Source organism: Xenopus laevis, chromosome 1L, assembly GCF_017654675.1.
Source record: "Xenopus laevis strain J_2021 chromosome 1L, Xenopus_laevis_v10.1, whole genome shotgun sequence".
NCBI classification, from domain to species: domain Eukaryota; kingdom Metazoa; phylum Chordata; class Amphibia; order Anura; family Pipidae; genus Xenopus; species Xenopus laevis.
Genome location: NC_054371.1, coordinates 182,526,536 through 182,545,604, shown reverse-complemented (window position 1 = coordinate 182,545,604; position 19,069 = coordinate 182,526,536). Strand labels below are relative to the sequence as shown.

The 19,069-nt window shown below is 38.6% G+C and overlaps 1 protein-coding gene across 3 annotated transcripts in view; it reads right to left on the bottom strand.

Annotated features, from left to right (window-relative positions):
* Positions 1-19,069, bottom strand: part of marchf3.L (membrane associated ring-CH-type finger 3 L homeolog) — a 124,231-nt gene that overhangs the window by 71,826 nt on the left and 33,336 nt on the right. The window contains exon 2 of one of the 3 annotated variants that reach the window (XM_018264153.2): positions 10,114-10,323. The exons of the other annotated variants lie outside the window; for them this stretch is intronic. The gene's annotated coding sequence lies outside the window, so the exon portion shown is untranslated. The remainder of the gene's footprint in view (positions 1-10,113; positions 10,324-19,069) is intronic. 3 annotated transcript variants of the gene reach the window in all.

Sequence of the window (19,069 nt, the reverse complement as noted above, 5' to 3'; positions counted from 1 at the left end):
CCAATCGGAACCGTTAATGGCGGTAGCTATGGATACGCTTGCCCCTATCTCACATCTATAAGCATGAAATAGTTGTTATTCACGAACAAATCGCTGGGAATGGCGTGCATAATGACGAAATCTGGCTTAAGATGGCAGGCGCAATCGGTTACAGAAGGGGAAAAATACAGGGCGAAATTATTCCAATTAAAAAAGGTATTTTCACATTCAAAGTTAGGGATCTGGGTGAGCAGGAGGTGACTATTTAAACAATGCAGGAAGTAAAAAATGGCTTTCCTTGTCCTTTAATAGCAAACGTCTTTTTTTTTATTGAATTCCGAGACCTGGTACAAACATTGTGACTTTTGTTACATTTTCCTCATTTGTTTTCCCCTGGCCCTGTACTATCAGAGGCTAGAACAAACTTTGCTTTGGTATAAAACACACAAGGTTGGAATCATATGTAATAAATTGTGTACAAAGGACTAATGAACCTGCCTCTCAGTGTGTCTGTAACGCATTTTGCTCCTTAACAGATGGGAGGTTCTGGCTGAAGACCTAAATTAAAATGGAAAAATAAATTTTATATATATATATATATATATATATATATATATATATATATATATATATATATATATATATATATATATATATATATATATATATATATATATATATATATATATATTATTGGAAACCTCCTAGAGGAGTTCCATAAAAGTAGAATTCCATGTATTTATTTTTCGATAGAGTGAAAGTGCTGAGGATGTTTGAATTTGTTTATTTATGCTGCAATGTGTATCCTGAGTCATGGATACAGATCAAAACAATTGCTAACAAACTAAACAGGCGGCCAAAGCCTGCATAGTGTCTAAATAAAGCTCCAGAGTGCTCCAAATCCAGGGCCTCAGTGAAAACTTCTGTGACAGCCAAGTGCTAAGGATGTAAATAGCTGAAGCACAATGTTTACCTGGATACTTGGAACATGTATACATGGAATGACTGAATTACGGCAGAGAGCTGGATCCGCATGAGCTTCTTTATAGCCCACAGCATCTAAAAGTTATCGTTGCTATATATTTCATAGATTTTGAAGTAAATAGAGACGTTCTGGTAATGTTCATAGCCATTTCAGGTTCTGCCTGAGCTGCTCCATTCTCTGCTCTTTAGGTCTGGGAATTCCCTATAGGAATTAGGATAAACTAAGACGTCCATGCGCCCTGAAAAATCCACAGATTTGGAATCAAGCAAGTCAAGAACTAGTAAAGCTATTTGGAGGTGTATTTAGAAGAATACAGTAGAACCCCCATTTTATGTTTTTAATGGTACCAGAACAAATGGAGTAAAATCAGGGAAATGTATTATGTGTTATATTTTGGTGCGATGTAACATATGGGAAAACTTAAAATCATGCGATGTAAAACTGAGGTTTTACTCATATATATATATATATATATATATATATATATATATATATATATATATATATATATATATATATATATATATATATATATATATATATATATATATATATATATATATATATATATATATATATATATAGTGATTTAAAGGCACAACACTTACCTTTACATAGTGTAACATAAAGTAAATATGAATGGTAAATACATGCCCATACAAATAGTATTTTTTTTAAACCTTTACTGCTACATAAGACATGATGGCAGTAACACAAATCAATTAGTGAAAAAGAATTTATTGTTTAAAAGCCAAGTCGTTTCATTCAGGCTCCAGAGTAATCTTTTATCCTGCTGATTTCTAGACAGAGGCTAGACATCAGCTGATGCGGCAGCAGATATGATAGAATTGTACCTGCCTGCCGTGCCCATGATGACAGACTTGCACCCACTATTCTCTTGTTATTTCTTGCTCTACCAAGCAATATAAGCCCTCCAAGTTTATGGCCTTTAGCCTGCACTTGGGCTCCCTAGAATTTAAATAATGAATACAACATGGCACTTGAACAATGGTTTATGTTAGATTTGAAGAAGGAGAAAGCAAAATGCACTGCTCCATCATGGCATTATGGGGGTTGTTCACTTTCCAAACACTGTTTTTCAGTTCAGTTGATTTCAGATTGTTCACCAGAATAAAGACTTCATCCCTATGGCCTACTTGTTGTGATGGGCCAAATGATCGGATCAGCCTGATATCAGCCCAATATCGCATACATGCCAGCTTAAAGGATGTTTGACCATCTACACTGTTTAAACTTGATACATTATTTAATACATTCTTTTTACCAACTACAGAGAAATTGCATCCACCAGGTCCGGACTGAGAATTAAAATAGGCCCTGGCATTTCCGGTACACAGAGGCCCAATCAGCACACATAAAGGCCCAAACAGCCCCCACCAGCCCACTAGCTACTGATTTTCTATCGGACATTATAGCAGCCCCTCTGGCATTTGCCAGAACCCACAGATTGCCAGTCCACTAAAGCTCGGGAGCATGCTCAGTTGGAACTGAGGCTGCTTGTTCAGCATGTATCAATTCATTTAATTTAACTGTAACAGTTTGGAAAGTCTTTGTGAACTTGTACTGGAAAACAACAAAAGGGGGATTTACATTTTTAAGACCGGTTAAAAAAGAAAAATAGAAAGCAAATTAAAAAAATAATTCTAGACTATGAAAATGATACGTTTTTGTGAAGGTGGGCTGCAAAAGTGGCTTAATTTTGTTCTTGCAAAATAAGCATAGTTTATATACTTTATATGCCTTTTAACATTTGAAATAATTGTATAAATAGTATTAATTACTGTTGTGCCCTTGTACTATTAATGCATACACAAATAGCTCCACGGAGATAAAATATGCACACACATAATGCCAGCACTTTCCAAACACTCCTAATGAGATGCAAAGGAAGGAAATCTGGCAACTAATGCCACTACAGTACAAAACAGTTCAGGAGAGAGTATATTATTCCCAAATATATCACTCCCAATATCCCAGTGCTCAGTACCATCCTCTCATATAAAACAGATTTGCTTTATAAATAGCAAATATTTGCATGCTGCCGTCCAAACACACAATGCAATTCAGCCTTAAAAGGAAACCTGTAAAGCTTCACAGTTCATATGATACAGATGGCAGGGAACAATCCATCACTTTATATAAACCACAGTACCAGATGTAAAGTGTTTATTTCTGAAATAACAACAGGAGTTCTGAATTGCATTGTAATAAAGGAAAAAGCAGAGTTCCAGAAAGAAACCATCTCTGACTTCATAGGAAAGGCACTCTGCTTGGTAAAGTAATGTGGCTGCAATTTACGGAGTAATTCCCCAGCTGCTGCTACAACAATACTCCCAGCATCCTCCCAAGCAGTGGAATAACTGGGACAAATATATTTTATTAGGGTAAGGGGAGAAAATAAGGGCAGATAAAAGTGCTTCCAGGAAAGGGCGTATGATCATTAAAGGGTAGTTCACCTTTAAATGATGTAGAGAGTGATTTTCTGAGACAAGTTTTTGAGTTATTTAGCTTTCTATTCAGCAGCTCTCCAGTTTGCAGTTTCAGCACTCTGGTTGCTAGGGTCCAAATTACCATAGCAACTATAAGACTGGAATATGAATAGGAGAGGGCCTGAATAGAAAGATGAATAATAAAAAGTAGCAATAACAACACATTTGTATAAAGTATATACATATTGCATTGCCTGAGTATTTTTACCTAATAGTGTATGTAAATTACAATGGTCACTGAGGGAAGGGTATAGTTCCAGCAATGTACTGGTATCTGATTGAGTGGCTTACACCCATTTCTTTTACCGATCATGTCAATGTATTCAGAACCTCCCCTGCACTGACTTTTAGAGGATACAAGGACCTTTTTCTCAAGGACTTGGTTTCTCCAGGAAACAGATCCTTGGATCTGGAAACAGGGTGGCCATAGACTCAAAGATCCACTCGTTTGGCGACATCGCGGATCTTTCCCCCATATGCCACTAACGCCATGGCTATATCGGGGGTAATCTGAACGTTCGGCCGTATGGTCGAACGATCAGATTACGATACGCCAAGGGGCTCCGACGGGTCGGTCGGGTAAAAATAAAACCTTCCCGATCGATATTGTGGCCAGATTTCGATCAGGAAGACCCGTCGGAAGCCCCATACAAGAGCAGATAAGCTGTCAAATTGGTCTAAACGACCGATATCGGCAGCTGTATCTGCCCGTGTATGGCCACCTTTAGGGACCATATTTCTTTAAATGTCTGGGTAGTATTATGTCCTAATAAAATGGGTTTCTCCAACCTCATGATATTCCACATCTCTGTTATCCGGTCTAAGGGGTTTCTTTAATTACCACTATCTAGGGTGCCCCATAGTTTTAGCAACTTGATTTATAGTTCTAGAGCTGCAAGGGATAGGAGATGTACTTATATTACTCATTACCGTTATGTGATGGGGGTCGATTTTGGTCAGTTGACTGTTTGCTATCACTAAAGAGTGTATTCAATTCTGTCTCTAACTATGCACCTATTAATGAAGTGCACCCACACAGAAATAAGCATACTTTATATAAACTTGCTGCACAGGGATGCAGTTAGGGAAAAAATGCCCAGAGCAATATACAAAGGCTTGTCCAGTAGAAAGCTGCCACTCTGTTGCAGATACAGATATTGAATATCCCCAACATAAATAACCTGCTCGAAATACTAACTTCCTTTCCCATTTAATATCTACAGTAAGGCTCCAAATGGTATGAATTCCAACTCCCCCACTCCGAACTCTCCATCAACTGCTGAGGACAGGCAGTTACTAGACAACGGTAGCACACATCCACTTCACACATCCATTTTCAGAATGAAATCAAGGTCTGGGGCTTGACTGTACTGCAATGTTGTGCCCTATGGGCCGAACAAGTCAAATGCCCAAATGACAAGCCTTATCTGTGTAATAATTCAGTTTAATGAATCCTGTTATGTTTATTGGAAAACTCAGTGCCTCTGTACTTATACTGTATAAACAACTTGTATACAGACAAGTCAGTTATTGAGGAAAAATCAATAGATCAAGTCATACTGTCAGATATATAATTTATGAAGGAATAGTGTATCTTTAAGCATGCCTACCCTTGTTTACTGCAGTGTGACCGTGCAATTCTAGCAGAGATAATAAGTATCACATAGCCCTGCAAAACCACTCGAGCAGCTCCATGTATAAACATTGGCTTAACCTACAGAGCCCTGGTCGGATACGCTGATACTGTCACATTGAATTACATGCCTTTAAGAGGTTTAGGGAAGACACATTTCATTTCCCAATGTCACAACAGTGTACAAAACCAGAAGCTTATTTTCAAGCCATCCGAATACAAATATGTAATAGAGAAGTGCTCAAAAAATATTTGCAGCTTAACACTTATAGTCGAGAGGTTTACATAACAGTGCTACTGCTTTTAAGAAAGCTCCTAGTGAGTCGAGGGGAGATGTCATTTTATTTGCTACCAATTCATTAACACAGACAAAAGCAAAAGTTTGCTCTAGGTCCATTATCATAGATGTCAACTAACTCCATGTTATCTGGGGGATGATGATGATCCAGGCCTCAATTTTATTTTAAACCTAATTCCTCTTTACACCGAATGGAACAAGGTCACCCTAATGACATGGAGTTAATTGACATTTCTGTAATAACCTTAAGCAACCAATCAGCAAGTAAAACTGTAATGCAGCTTGAAAGCAAAGATCTGATTGGTTGGAGGTGAGTTATTAGACCTGGAGCAAACATTGTATTCATTAATAATTGCTCCAATAGTGATGTTACCAATCCATGAATTACATGAAATTGCCTGCATTCTGAGCGCATGTCCGCATTATGATGGGAAGATAACTGGTGTTTCATTTGGTTTCTGTGCTGCCCTAGGATTCAAAGTTTTTTGAGCTAAAATCATAAATTCTCATTATTTATTAAGCAAAAAAGAAAAGTAAACGTGAAAAAAATATAAACCTTTGGCATCTAAAAGCCTGTGAGGTCATGTAGAAGTCAATGGGAACTGTCCTAGCCAAAATATTAATCTATTTTAATTTTTTGTTATTTTTTGAGCTTGCAAACAATATTATTGGAGTTTTTTTATATTTAGATTTTTAATATTCCATGTTATTTTAAATTTTGAGTTTAGTTGATGTAGAAAAAAACCTCTAAACACAAATACGAATTAGGATAAATAGACCTGTTGTCTCTGACCACCCTCTCCAACTCGTGATCAGTATATGCTCAGTACAGTCTGCACCAGAAAAATAGAGGGGTACTCCCACCCGGCCGAATTAAGTAATGCCTAGATAAAGGCCCTCAGTTGACTATATAGAATATACAGCCCTGATTAGCAATGCAGCAGTATCCAAAGGGATCATGGGAATTTGAGCTACACCAGTTACACAGCTGCAAGTTGGGTTAATATTAAAATCAAGATAGTTGGTGAGACTTCAGTGGAACTATGCCATAAACCTCGGTCATGTGATAAGAACAGATGGGCTGCCTGATACATCCCCTACATATATTGCCTTATTAAGTGGAAAAAACTAATTGTCTGGCTGGATTATTTTTTTCCATCTTGCCATTTAGCATTCAAAAGGATAGTGTTAGAGAAATTACAATGTGCTTAAATGTTAAACACATGCATACTTAGTATGCAAGCTTCTAATTAGCTGCGTGGAGTCTACAAAGAATTTTTTTTTCGGGAGCAGAGAACGTAATGCTCCTAGAAACTGTGTTTACTCCCAGAGAAAGGAACAGGTTTAACTGGGATTAGAACCAGTTTACTAAAACTGAATACGAATCACACCGGTCTGATCGGAAATGGGCTGATCGTCGATATTTCATTCTGTTATTAATAAATGTTTTTAATATCCTGCCAACGAAGTGTACATTAGTTGTGTTAGGCTAATGCCAAATACCTTTCTGCAAAAAAACTATAATATGTGACCTTTTAGGTTTAATCAGATTAGGAACACTTGCTTTAGACATCAACCAATGTGAGCACATGTAATGCAGGCAAGGGGGCTGGCAAGGTAGATATGTAAGAACAGTGATTTGATTTGGCATCAGCAGTGATATGCTGCGATCCCAAATGTTATCCCCTCTCTTTAAAAATGATTTTGTAAATAGCACACCATTAATTGCTCCATATAGCACTTATAGTAGATTCTTATAAAGTATTAAATACATTCATGTTTTAAGTATTGTTTTGTGAACTGTATTGACAAGCATCAGGTCCAGTATATAAGAAAAAAAAACCTCACTTTAAGGGGGTCATTTATCAAAGGTTCAAGTTTGTGAGGTTTTTTTTCTCAAATAAACTCGATTGTTTGCTTATTTATGAAAAAAGCTGTATGTAAAAAAACTCAATTGAATGCAATCCAGGGAAAAGCTTGAATTCACAAATTGATCGATGTATCGGTGAAAAAAGGACGAATAGCTTGATTTGACTGACCTGAAAATCATGAAAGCTAAAAACATCTTCAAATGGTTCAAGGGGCCTCTGTCATTGACTCTCTCATGAACTCGACAGGTTTTTGTGGCTGGAGTATTTGAGGATTCCAGTTTTTTGCAGCTCCGAGGAATAATAAATCTTGGAAAATTCGAGTTTTTTTTTTTATCCCCGAAAATTTGAGTTTTTAAGGAAACTACCCTCGAAAAACTCAAATATTTCAGGAATAACACAACTCTACTTTTAATAAATAACTCCTTGAGTATCTGAAACTTTATTGTTTACAGGTATGGTCAGTCTATTCACAATCAGAAAGATAATAATTAGAGAGATATAACTAGAAATCACTGGATCTCAAAGCAATAATGTATCTTCATAGTGCTGTACACTTCTCCCCCCAAATGACAGAGGGGGGAACTAGCTGCTTTGTATAGCTTACTGAAATTGGATAAGCACTATGTATGCCCTTTATACTATTGGGCATCAAGCGGCCTGCCCTTACTCATGCTGGCATGTTGGTACAGGTATAGGATCTGTTATCCAGAAACCCATTATCAAGAAAGCTCCAAATTACAGGATGGCCATCTCTCCAACTTGTGTAGGGCATTGACTGGCTGATCCCATGCCTGTCAGTACATATGCTAAACATGGAAGCTGGGAGTGGATTGGATTTTTCTCCACTGGTACTGTATATTTATGCCAACAGAGCAAATACTAAGTGTGACAATGGCCTAAAGCAAGCAACACTAGCACAGCCTGGAATTTGGGGTTATACATTCATTATTTTCATTCTGTAGCACTGATTGACAAAATCTGCCAGCATTGTTAGCGCTGTCTCTCGCAGAGGCCCATGCAATACCACCCACTTTGTGTTTAAGGAAAGAGCATTACTTGATTGGCTGTGTCGCCTTTAGCCTATTGGCACTTTTACTTGCTCTCTTTCTTTGCCAATTATGCTGTTGTTAAAATGTCAGCTTTAATATATTCTTCCTATTTGCAGCAGGCAATTAAATGCAGATGAACAACACAGCGAATCTGACTGGTGCGGCTATAATTTACAAATGTTATGCCAACAAAGGGGTCGCACTCTCTAACTGCTGAGAATATATTGGTGTGTGTATAATTGTTATTAATCTTTCAGGAGGAATTTTAAATTCACTAAAATATATATAGCATTAATAATGAAGGACAAGTGTTCATAATCCCTTTATGCTAAATTAAGTGCGACATGCTGTGAAACAGAAGGGTCCAAAACTCACTGCAGTGCAATGGTTCTTAAATCTGGCAGCATTAATCCTGTAGTTTCTGCTGTGTACATGCCATTCCTATTACACAATGCAATGAAACACATCTAAAGGGGGATGTATCCCCAAAAACATAAATTGTGTTACCTAATGAAATACATTTTAAGGCTAAACAACTGTACAGTACACATTTAGGGACAGATTTATTAACAGTTGAGTTGTTTTTTTTCCACACAAAAAATTTGAGTTGTCCAGGGTTTTTTTTTTTTTTTTTAAGTTAAAAATCGATTTTCTTGTTAGAAAAAAGCTAGAATTTTTCAAGATTTATTATACCGTGACCCGGGAAATAGCTAGAATCTGAAAATACACCATCTAAAAACCTGTTGAGGTCATGTAGGAGTCCATGGCAGAGATCCTGTGAACCATTTGAAGATGTAAATAGTCTGCATGATGTTCAAGTTTTTGTTTTCACTCAAAAACTCGATCAATTTGAGTGATTCAAGTTTTTTCCCCGCCGAAAACTCAATCAATTAAAATTTTTGATAAATAACCCCCTTAACAATTTTCAGTAGTTTAGGGCTCTTACACATGAGCCGTTTTTCCTGCTCTCCCGTGCATTGCGCTTTCTTCTGTTCAGCCGCAGGGGAGCGCAGGAATAGACGCACTCTATTATTGTGAAGGGGGCTGTACTCACACAGACGCATGTAAGCGCCAAACGCAGGTGGGACACAGCATGTTGCATTTTACCTGCGTTCGGCGCATACATGTATCTGTGTGATTACAGCCCCCTTCACAATAATAGAGTGCGTCTACTCTTGCGCTCCCCTGCGGCTGAACAGAAGAAAGCACAACATAATTAAATATAACTGCAAAAATAATTTTCAGTGGTTTACTGTTAAATATAATTGCAACTGAAAACAGCATTCTTTTTACACTGCTGCTTCTGTCTGTTGAAACAATGTAGCAGCAGTAGTAGTCTTGTATTCGTCTTTGTAGGTTTTCTGGCTTCTGCTACATTGTTTCAAAGGTCAGGAACACCAGGGCACAAAAAGGGACAGATACTTCTATAGTAGGCTTGGGCGAATTTGACCTGTTTCGCTCGGCCAAAAATTCACCACCAGCAAAATGTCGCCGACACCCATTAAAGTCTATGGGCGTCAAAATTTTTTTGATGCACGTCTTTTTTGACACGGAACACCATACAAGTCTATGGGCGTCATTTCCGCGGTGAAACAAGGCAAAAATATTCGCCCATCCCTACTCAATAGCAGTCATATTCACAACTACCTTTAAAACCACTAAAACTGTGTAATCACTGTATTATGGAAAGTTACTTGGAATTACAATATTTTTTGGGTGTGCATGCTCTTTAAAGTTTGCAAAAACAGGACAGAGAACCTTAAATGCTTATAACGTCATATTACTCACTATAGCTGTTTCTCAATATGAAATGTAGGCTCTTGCACTTTGTTGGCCTGGATGAAGCAACTTCCTTTACACGTCTTGCTTCCTGTTATAAAGGCTGCAACATACGCATTTTCAGTTCAAAACAGGAAATGTGGAAAGTGAGGAAATCACTTCTCTGCCGACAGAAAAACTGGCACCTGCAATTCCCCTCGTTACAGGTTCTAACAAAGCCTGAAAATATTCAAATATGGATACTTAGCTGATCATATTGTGCTTGTTTTCCAAGTGATAAAAGTGATATAATGCATACAATAATGGTAACATGCGCTAAAACTAAACTTTCAGGCCTATAGTTCGGTTCTATAGTTCTTCCCTACATTTTTGAAACGGAGTGAGAATATTGAGGGGGTGGTGAGCATTGGCTGATCCCCAGCATTTCACTAATACAGATTTCACACCCTCCAATGTGAAGGTTTAAAATGAAACCCAATGCCGGCAAAGTAGCATAGAATATGAGGTCCATGCAGAAATTGTCATAATTTATTAATATACTAATCAACCATTTACAGCAGGGATGTACCAAAAGGGCAACATCTAGGGGGTCATTTACTAAACTCCGGTCTGGGTTTTTGAGGCAAAACTCTTAATTTTTCGCAATTTATTAAAGCCAGATGCAGCAAAAAGCCAAGTCAATGGCAGAGGTACCTATCCTATTTTGAAGTTTCTGTGGTCTGCGCTGGAATTAGTCCGACCATTTGGCACTTTTCGGGCAAAACCCAAAAAATGTTGGCTTTTCGGGAAAAAGTCAGAAAAAAATTATTATGATTCAGAGTTTTGCTTGATTTTATCAAGTTTTTGCCCTCCTAGTGAAAGGCTGATGTAGGATACTGGGAGATGTAGTTTATTATCTGGGGGGGGGGTGGCAGGCTGTGCAGTCTGTATGTACAGGTATATATGTATACTGATGTGGGATATATTATTGTAAAACTGTTTTGCTCCTGATGTATTGCTCAGTTGTGTTATAACCATTTTGCCCGCTGATTGGCACACAAATAAAGCAGCAGTGACAGGCAGACAAGTGAACAGCTGCGCTCTGATCTCTCCCTCTGCCAGTCTCTGACCAAGTGGGCTCGCTGATGCTGAAAGAAATGGAAGGCTATAATGGCTGGGTGCGGGGGAATAAGCGATAAGAAAATCTTCAGGACACAAAACCAGCATTGCATGTTGGAGAAAGAGTCACTCTGTGACAAAACTAGGAAACATTCCAACAAACTGGGTGTTTGCTATGCACTCAGTCATCACAACAAAGATGAAATATGTATAAACGGAACCTAGCCAGAACAAGAGTAAGTCTGAAAATCTAAACCTGGAAATTATTAGAAGGGGTTTCATTATTGTCATTTCCTTCTTCACAGACATCAACAATTAGAAAACAATTACTCTGTGCTTCTGACTTATGGTGGATCCCGCTGTTTCCAAAGGGGTCATACTTGACCTACCACATTTCTTGCTTCCCAAACAGAGTCCGCTCAAATAATGTCGACCAACTGATGACTGCTGTGAGCTCACCATTATTATGTTAAACAATCTATAATTAAGAACTTGCACTAAAAGATACAGTATAATAGTAGCACCAATCGATTCAGCCAGTGGTACGTCCCTACTTTCTGGAAAGGGCACAATTTTTTTTAGGGAGATCTGTCATTCTAAGCCATGTGGGTAACTTTCAGAATATATTTGGGTGGCAACAGTTTGCTGTCAATATCACAGTGAATAGAAAAATCAAGCTGAAAAACAGACTTGGCCTGCTCATCATGCCTCAAAATTCAGAAAGCAGCCAGAAACAGAAAAGGGACTTCTTTGTATTCTGGGATCATCACAAGGAATACAATTATTTTTTTAAAAAAAGACATAATATAATCTCCATAATGTAATTGAGATTCATTGTCAAAAAGTGTATCCCAAAGACTAATGGCATATATAGGGGCAGATTTCATAAGGGCGAAGTGGCTGACGCTAGCGTCAATTCACCGGAAATCCCATCCACATGTACATTGCCAATTTACTAACAAGCGCAGAGGACAATTCGCTAGTGAAAGAGACTGTCGCTAGCGAATGGTCACACCTTATTGCCAGGCGACTTTTCACTCTGGCAAACAATCATTCAGTGCAAATTTTACAGAACGGTAACTCTTTCGCCAGCATTTCCTTTGCCACCTTAGACCAGGCGAACTGATAAAATGAAGCTACATCTTCCTCAATCTTATCCTGTATGCTGTAAGCGGGATTGCCTTTAAAAGTCCTGACTATTGAAGATTTTTGTGTTAACATTTTTTTCCTCACATTTAAGGGGCATGCCATATCTGTTTTAGGGTGGGCTCATGTCTAGGGCATTTATTGATCTTTAATGTATTTATTATGGTTCCTTGGACATTTCGCTATGAAATATTTGAACTGCTGAATACTTCCCCTGAACTGCTTGAGATTGTAAGCGACATCCATCTGTCATTGTGCACAAGGGTTGGGTTTCGACCAATTAACGTCCCATGTGACGAACAAATTTTGCACATTGATTCCTACAGGAAGCCTCACATGTAAGGATAAGGTTGGCAAATTTGCACAGTTTAAACCTTCCTGCATATTGAACCGAAGAACATTTTCAGACTGTCCTGTGATACAAATGGATCAAGATAGGACCATCTGGACAAAGAATCTGGACTGCCAGTTCGTCACTTCAGTGCATGGATGTGATAGGAATATGCCAAGACTAAGAAAGTGAGACAGCCAAGTCTATTTGTTCTTTTGAATGTAGGGATCAGTGTTAATTGGCCATGAGTGGGATTCTCCAAACCATTAGCTTGTGCATGGCTGCCCTAAGGAAATATTCAAATAATTCTACCTTGAGAGAACCTTCCTATATCCCTTTAGGTGTATACATATTTGAGAGTAATAATTCATTATGAAGATACCTCCACTATTCCTGTGAGTGCCTGTTAAAAGAGAACCCAATGTAACAGTGCTCTGCCAGGAGGGCAACATGAGTCAATACTCCAATATTTACAGTATTTGACAAACAACAGAATATAAACACAGATGCAAGAACAGTCATTTCTGTCCTCCTAAGTAATAACATGCCATAACCATAATGTATCACATGATGAATATCACTGTATCACGGAGACATTGCTTCTGTTCTTCCCAGTAAGATCTAACATGGTGTAAGAAGCATTAGCAGCATTACATTGTATATGTAGCAAACATGGAGAATATGATTCTAGAGTACATGAGCCAGAGACTTTGGGAAAAAAACTACGACCCTGCGCCTCAATGGCCAGGTCTGGTGGGAAACCATATGGGACAATATCTAAGAAACCAAAAATTCCCAACAGAACTGCCCAACTGTATAAGGCCTATGCTAAAGCTGTTCTTTACAACTGTTGTCATTATATCATGCTTAAGTGAGAACTAAAGGTTATAATAGAAGCACCAAGCTTCTTCAAGGTCATATTGGAAAATATTTTCGTAACTGAATGTTAGACTGGGGGGGAGCTGATGTTTAAAAACTGTCATTCTGTCTTTAATCCAAGTAATAAGGCCATGACGCAGTTTGTGTCCTAGGTCATAAACAAATAAAGGTAAAAATAATTTACTCCTAAATTAGCAGGCTTATCTCTCTCATGGGAGCGTAAAGCTTCCTGGCATGGGCAACCAGACTAAAAGCAGAGAAAAAAAATAACGTATAAAATAAAACCTTAGGTTATTTGTCTTTTTGTTGATTCCACTGATTCTGCATAGTAATTGTTGTTTTTATGCTTCAATGCATGATTCAATCCTCTGTAAGCCTTGGGGCAAGACTTCAGGCTCCAGTCAACTGCTCCAATGAACGACTATTGCAATAATACATCGCTTAAAATTTCCACTGAATTCTCTGCATAAAATGTAAAGTCATGCCCCTGTGGTTTACTTGGTATCACTTGATACTGCGCTGCCAGGAACAACACATACAAACTGTAAAACCTGTTAGTTAGGCAGATAAAGGAAAGTATCTTGTACCTTCACTAACTATTACTGCACATATTTAAAGGAGAAGGAAAGCTACGGAGGCATTTTATTGCCAATAGATTAGCTGCAATAGTGCAAGCTAGAATGCTATATATATTCTGTAGAATGTTTTACCATACCTGAGTAAAAAGCTCTAGAAACTCTCTGTTTGTTTAGGATAGGAGCTGCAGTATTAATGTGGTGTGACATCACTTCCTGCCTGAGTCTCTCCCTGCTCTGGGTTTAGATTACAGTAGAGAAGGGAGGGGGTGGGGAAGAGGAGCAAACTGAGCATGCTCTTGCCCAGGGCAATGAGGTTTAAGCTGAAGGCAGGAAGTCAGATACAGAAGCCCATGTGTACACAATAGAAGGAAAGAAATGCAGTGTTTCTTTTGACAGGGGACTCAGAGCAACATTACTTTGGGGGTTTACTGGTATATTTAGATTGACCTTTCTGATAAGGCTTACTTAGTTTTAACCTTTCCTTCTCCTTTAAGTCAGCTGAATGTCTACAGCCCTACTGAGTGTGCCAAAGTGAAAGTGAAGCACAATCAGATGCAGTTGTTGCATACATTGACACCATTCGTTTAAGGTATTTGTATCCAAAGGCACTTGTCGAAAGACCGTATAGTTACACTTGGTTCCATTTTTCTGCATATCACGCAATACCTATTGATGTAGGGGAGCCCCGGAATTACCACCGCTTTCAAGCTGCCAGTAATTTCAAGGTTCCCACTGTGGACTGCATGAATAGGTGCAGCAGACTAACACCTAAAGAAACAGACACAGTCATTTTTATGCCAAGCCCTGGATATAATCCCATTGCTTGATTACGTCTGATTTGTCAAATCACTGACGTAAAAAAAAAAAAAACCTTCCCGACAGCTGCAATTATCCTGGAATTACTGGGGAAAAACACCCCATTCTGGGTAAAGAACAAGGTACATTGTGTAAAAATTGTACTCCGCACGCTGCACTTGTGTTCATAAATGAGCCCTATAATGTTCAGGGCCTGTAGTGATGGGACGTGCTTTTTTACAGGATTGTGGGCCTTGAAACAGATGACAAAAGTGTATAAATGAGAATCGGGGGAAGTCGGTTACAGCAGAGAAATGAAATGAAGAATGAATTTCTTGCAGGCATATGCACCTGTGCTTTAGTTTATAAAGCAACATGCAGTACAGCCCTGATAATCATCCATAATACCACTCCTGCAGTAGATTTTCATTAGCAAACATAAACATGCTTCTTTTCACAAAACAAAATGAAATAAATTGATGTAACACCAATCAAACCCCAGCAGAGAGAGCAAAAACCCTCATTGCATTTATCAGCAAGTTCACACACAGTGAGAGAATGGTAGAAAAGCCAACATATCATTCCATTAGTCTAGATCACAACTGAATTTATAGGAAGAGCAGTTATGTGTAATGAGCTTTAGCCTCTAAATATAAAGCTTTGTGGCTGTACAGCAACACATTCTTCCTTTACAGGCTTTAAAGCACAACTACAGCATAACAATGAAATGCTGCACATAAGGTTTTGGGCTTATATAAACCAGCCCAAAGCAACCGCAGCCCTTTAGCAAGGACGATCTTTGCCCCAGGAAATGCCCCAGTAGTTCCCCATCTTTTTTGCTGATCCACAGCCCAAGCTCTGTGCTGCTGTCAGTTACCTGAAATTAAGGCCCAACACACAATATACTGTAGAATATAAATCACAATATAAGGCTGATTAGTACTTAATTCAGATTACCATTACATAGCAGCTTGGAAACACCCCCAATGTGCACAACCGACTGTCTGAATAAAACCAAACCAATTTATATTTTATATAATAATATTATTACCACATACCTTCCAACATTTATAAAATAGAAAGAGGGGCAAAAAGACTAGCTGTGCAGAGCGCGTTGAAATCTTTTGACCATGTACATTTTGTAGCCACACCCCCTAATTACCATGTTCATTTTACAAAATTTGGCAGGTTATTAATGTTTGAACACATTTCTGTGTTTTTTATGTTATTACAGTTTTGCTAATGAAGGTGAAGGCTAATAAAGGTGAATCGCCGATAAAGCTGTGTCACAGTTTCTCCAAGAGACCTGCTTTTTCCAATTAAGTTTTAGAAACTTTGTATCTTTTTATGGCTGTTCAGTGCAGAAGATCAAAGAGAAAGTTGGGACATTTTAGTAACAATCCAGGACCGCGGGCTAAGCTGTCAAAATCGGGACTGTCCCACAAAAAACGGGACAGTTGGGAGGTACTGTATGTTACAGAAAGTGACCTATCAAAGAACTGTATTCAATTGGCACATGCACATCAGTAAATATTGCCCTTTTACCTTGAGCCACCATATTGAGATTCTCTTTGCTCAGACCTTCCAGAACAAAAATTATGATTATTATTATTAGAGTTATTTATTGGTGTAACCCAGCATGTATGAGTTGTGTGTGTGAGCAGTGTCTTATATAAGTCTGAGGGAGGGATTTAATACAGTGGTAGTGGTTTGGGGTTATCTAAATATCCAGAATATATTTTCATGAGAAGGCTTTGTTTAAATTGAAGTCTTTCACATCAGGGCTGTTATATGCAATATATTTTTTATAGAGACTGACAAGTGTGACAAACAAAGACCTTTCCTAGAAATACGTACAAGTAGGGGAGTATTGGGACGGGCAGCAATGCAAGAAAGCTGAGACTTCAGACTTCACTGTGATTTTCTTTAGATGATACTGCACCGTCAATCCTTTGCCAAAGAGTTATTTTGCAGACTGGAAGCAGGGAATATAAATTCATGCAGAGTGCACAAATGATCAGAACAGCAGGAAGTATTCAGGAGCTGTGGCTCCTCTTTGCTTTCTAATTTGCCAATGCACCATAAACTGACATTGTGTACTGGCAGGTGACATTTTTTAAGCTGCCCAATTCTGGAACCCACCAATATCTATTGTAAATGGAAATCAGCTGGGCCAATAACACCAATAACTCCAATAATCTTTGGATACATTATTATGCCCAACCTATTTTATGTGTATGGTCTTCTAAATTCTCCTTTTTGCTCATTTACTTCACCAACCAATGATACTGAGACAAGAATCTCTTTAATGTCACTGAAGTGCATCCTGTAGAGATATATTAAGAAAGCAAAATCAAATGGCTTTTTATAGATTTATCTGGGCTTACCAAGCATCTATACTTTCCAAGTTATCTGAGGCCATCATAATTCTAACCCACACTTGTTTCATTCCCATTCCCTTATTTTTATATTCAGTTTTGAGGAAAAACATGCATCGTTGTGAACAAAAAATTGGCACATTATGGCAAGTTGCATGAATAAAAGGTTCAGATTTGGGGCTCAGCTTGGCCAAGTTTGAGAAAAAGTGCTAGGATTTGTTCCAATCCTTTAACGAATCCTGTTCATTGCCTGATGCCTCGTTAACGTTGGCAGTTTATTTGCCAATATATGGGTTCCAGAATACTCAGTTGGTTCCAGTATTAAAAAGCTATGATGAAGTCAGTATGTTGCTCTTTGTGTGAGGGTAGGGCTCAGGCTCAAATTGGGCAATAGCCCATGCAAAATAATTATTATAAAACCATGGATGTCTAATAAAACTCTACAGAACTCTAGAGGTACTGGTATAAAAAAAAAATTCACCCCATTGCCCATAATCTTTAAAGTAACATGGACCATGCTGCAATGGGAAAACACACGAGGCACCAAAAAAAAAATTAAAGTGTTTTAAAGTAATTAAAATAAAATGCACTGTTACCTGCACTGGTAAAACTATTGTGTTTGCTTTAAACCCACTGCTGATATAAATATACTGTTTTAGCCAAGGGGTTACTTATTCAGTCTGAAAAATGTCATATAACAGATAAGCTCTGTAGAATGCAATGGCTTTAGATTCCTGTGTAAGAACTAAGGCTGTGTATTTTTGCAGTCTGAGAGAAGCAGATCCGATCCGTACCCCATCTTCGTTGATTTGAATTGCTTCCACTTCTGTGCACACAGCGGAGGTCTGCCTAAATACGCAAAGGCAGTTGTTTTCAGGCAGACCTGTGTGTGAGAAGCAGAACAAACAGTGTAGTGTGGATTTGCACACCCTCCTTTCCAATGGATATAGATATGCCTGGTTCACGTGGGTGGAGGCTCAGCAACCTCCCGATGCAACAGTGTAGAAAAACCTCACGGCACTCTTATTGAAATTTTCACGCAGACCTGAGTGCCGTGAGGTTTTTCTACACTGTGAGAAGCAGAAGCCATTCAAATCAACGAAGATGGGGAACGGATCTGCTTCTCTCAACCTGCAAAAATACGCAAGCCGAGAGTATTGGAGCCTTGAGTCTGTGTGTCCATAGCCTAAACCCAATGTATTCTACAGAATTTATCTGCAGCCTCATTGGTCAATTAAGACCAGCTAACCATGGTCGATCTCTGGTTATATAAACCATTTGCTGTCACAATGGATATTTGGGAAACAAATTAAATATAGACATTTCCATAGAAGGTACCTGAGCTCAAGGTTAGAAATTATATACACCAGGGGTGCCCTTTAGTTAAAGGAGAAGGAAAGTTGTTTACCACTTGGGGGTGCCAAATATTAGGCACCCCTAAGTGAATGTATTTACTTACCTAAAACATCGGGCCAGCGCTCCTATCAGCAGAAAACTGCTCCAAACCGGGATTATTCCAGCGAGCAACGCGGAGCGCTCCTCTTCCGGCATCTTCTTGCAGCTGCGCATCCGCATTAGAGTGAAAAGCCGAACTTTAACTAAAAAGTTGGCTTTTCATTCTACTGCGCATGCGTCTGCCTCGGGAATAACCCCGGGACGATGCGGTTTTCTGCTGATAGGAGTACCGGCCTGGGGTTTCAGGTGGTAAGTGACTTTCCTTCTCCTATAATAGGAGTTTTCTTGTCCTGTAAAGACTCCAA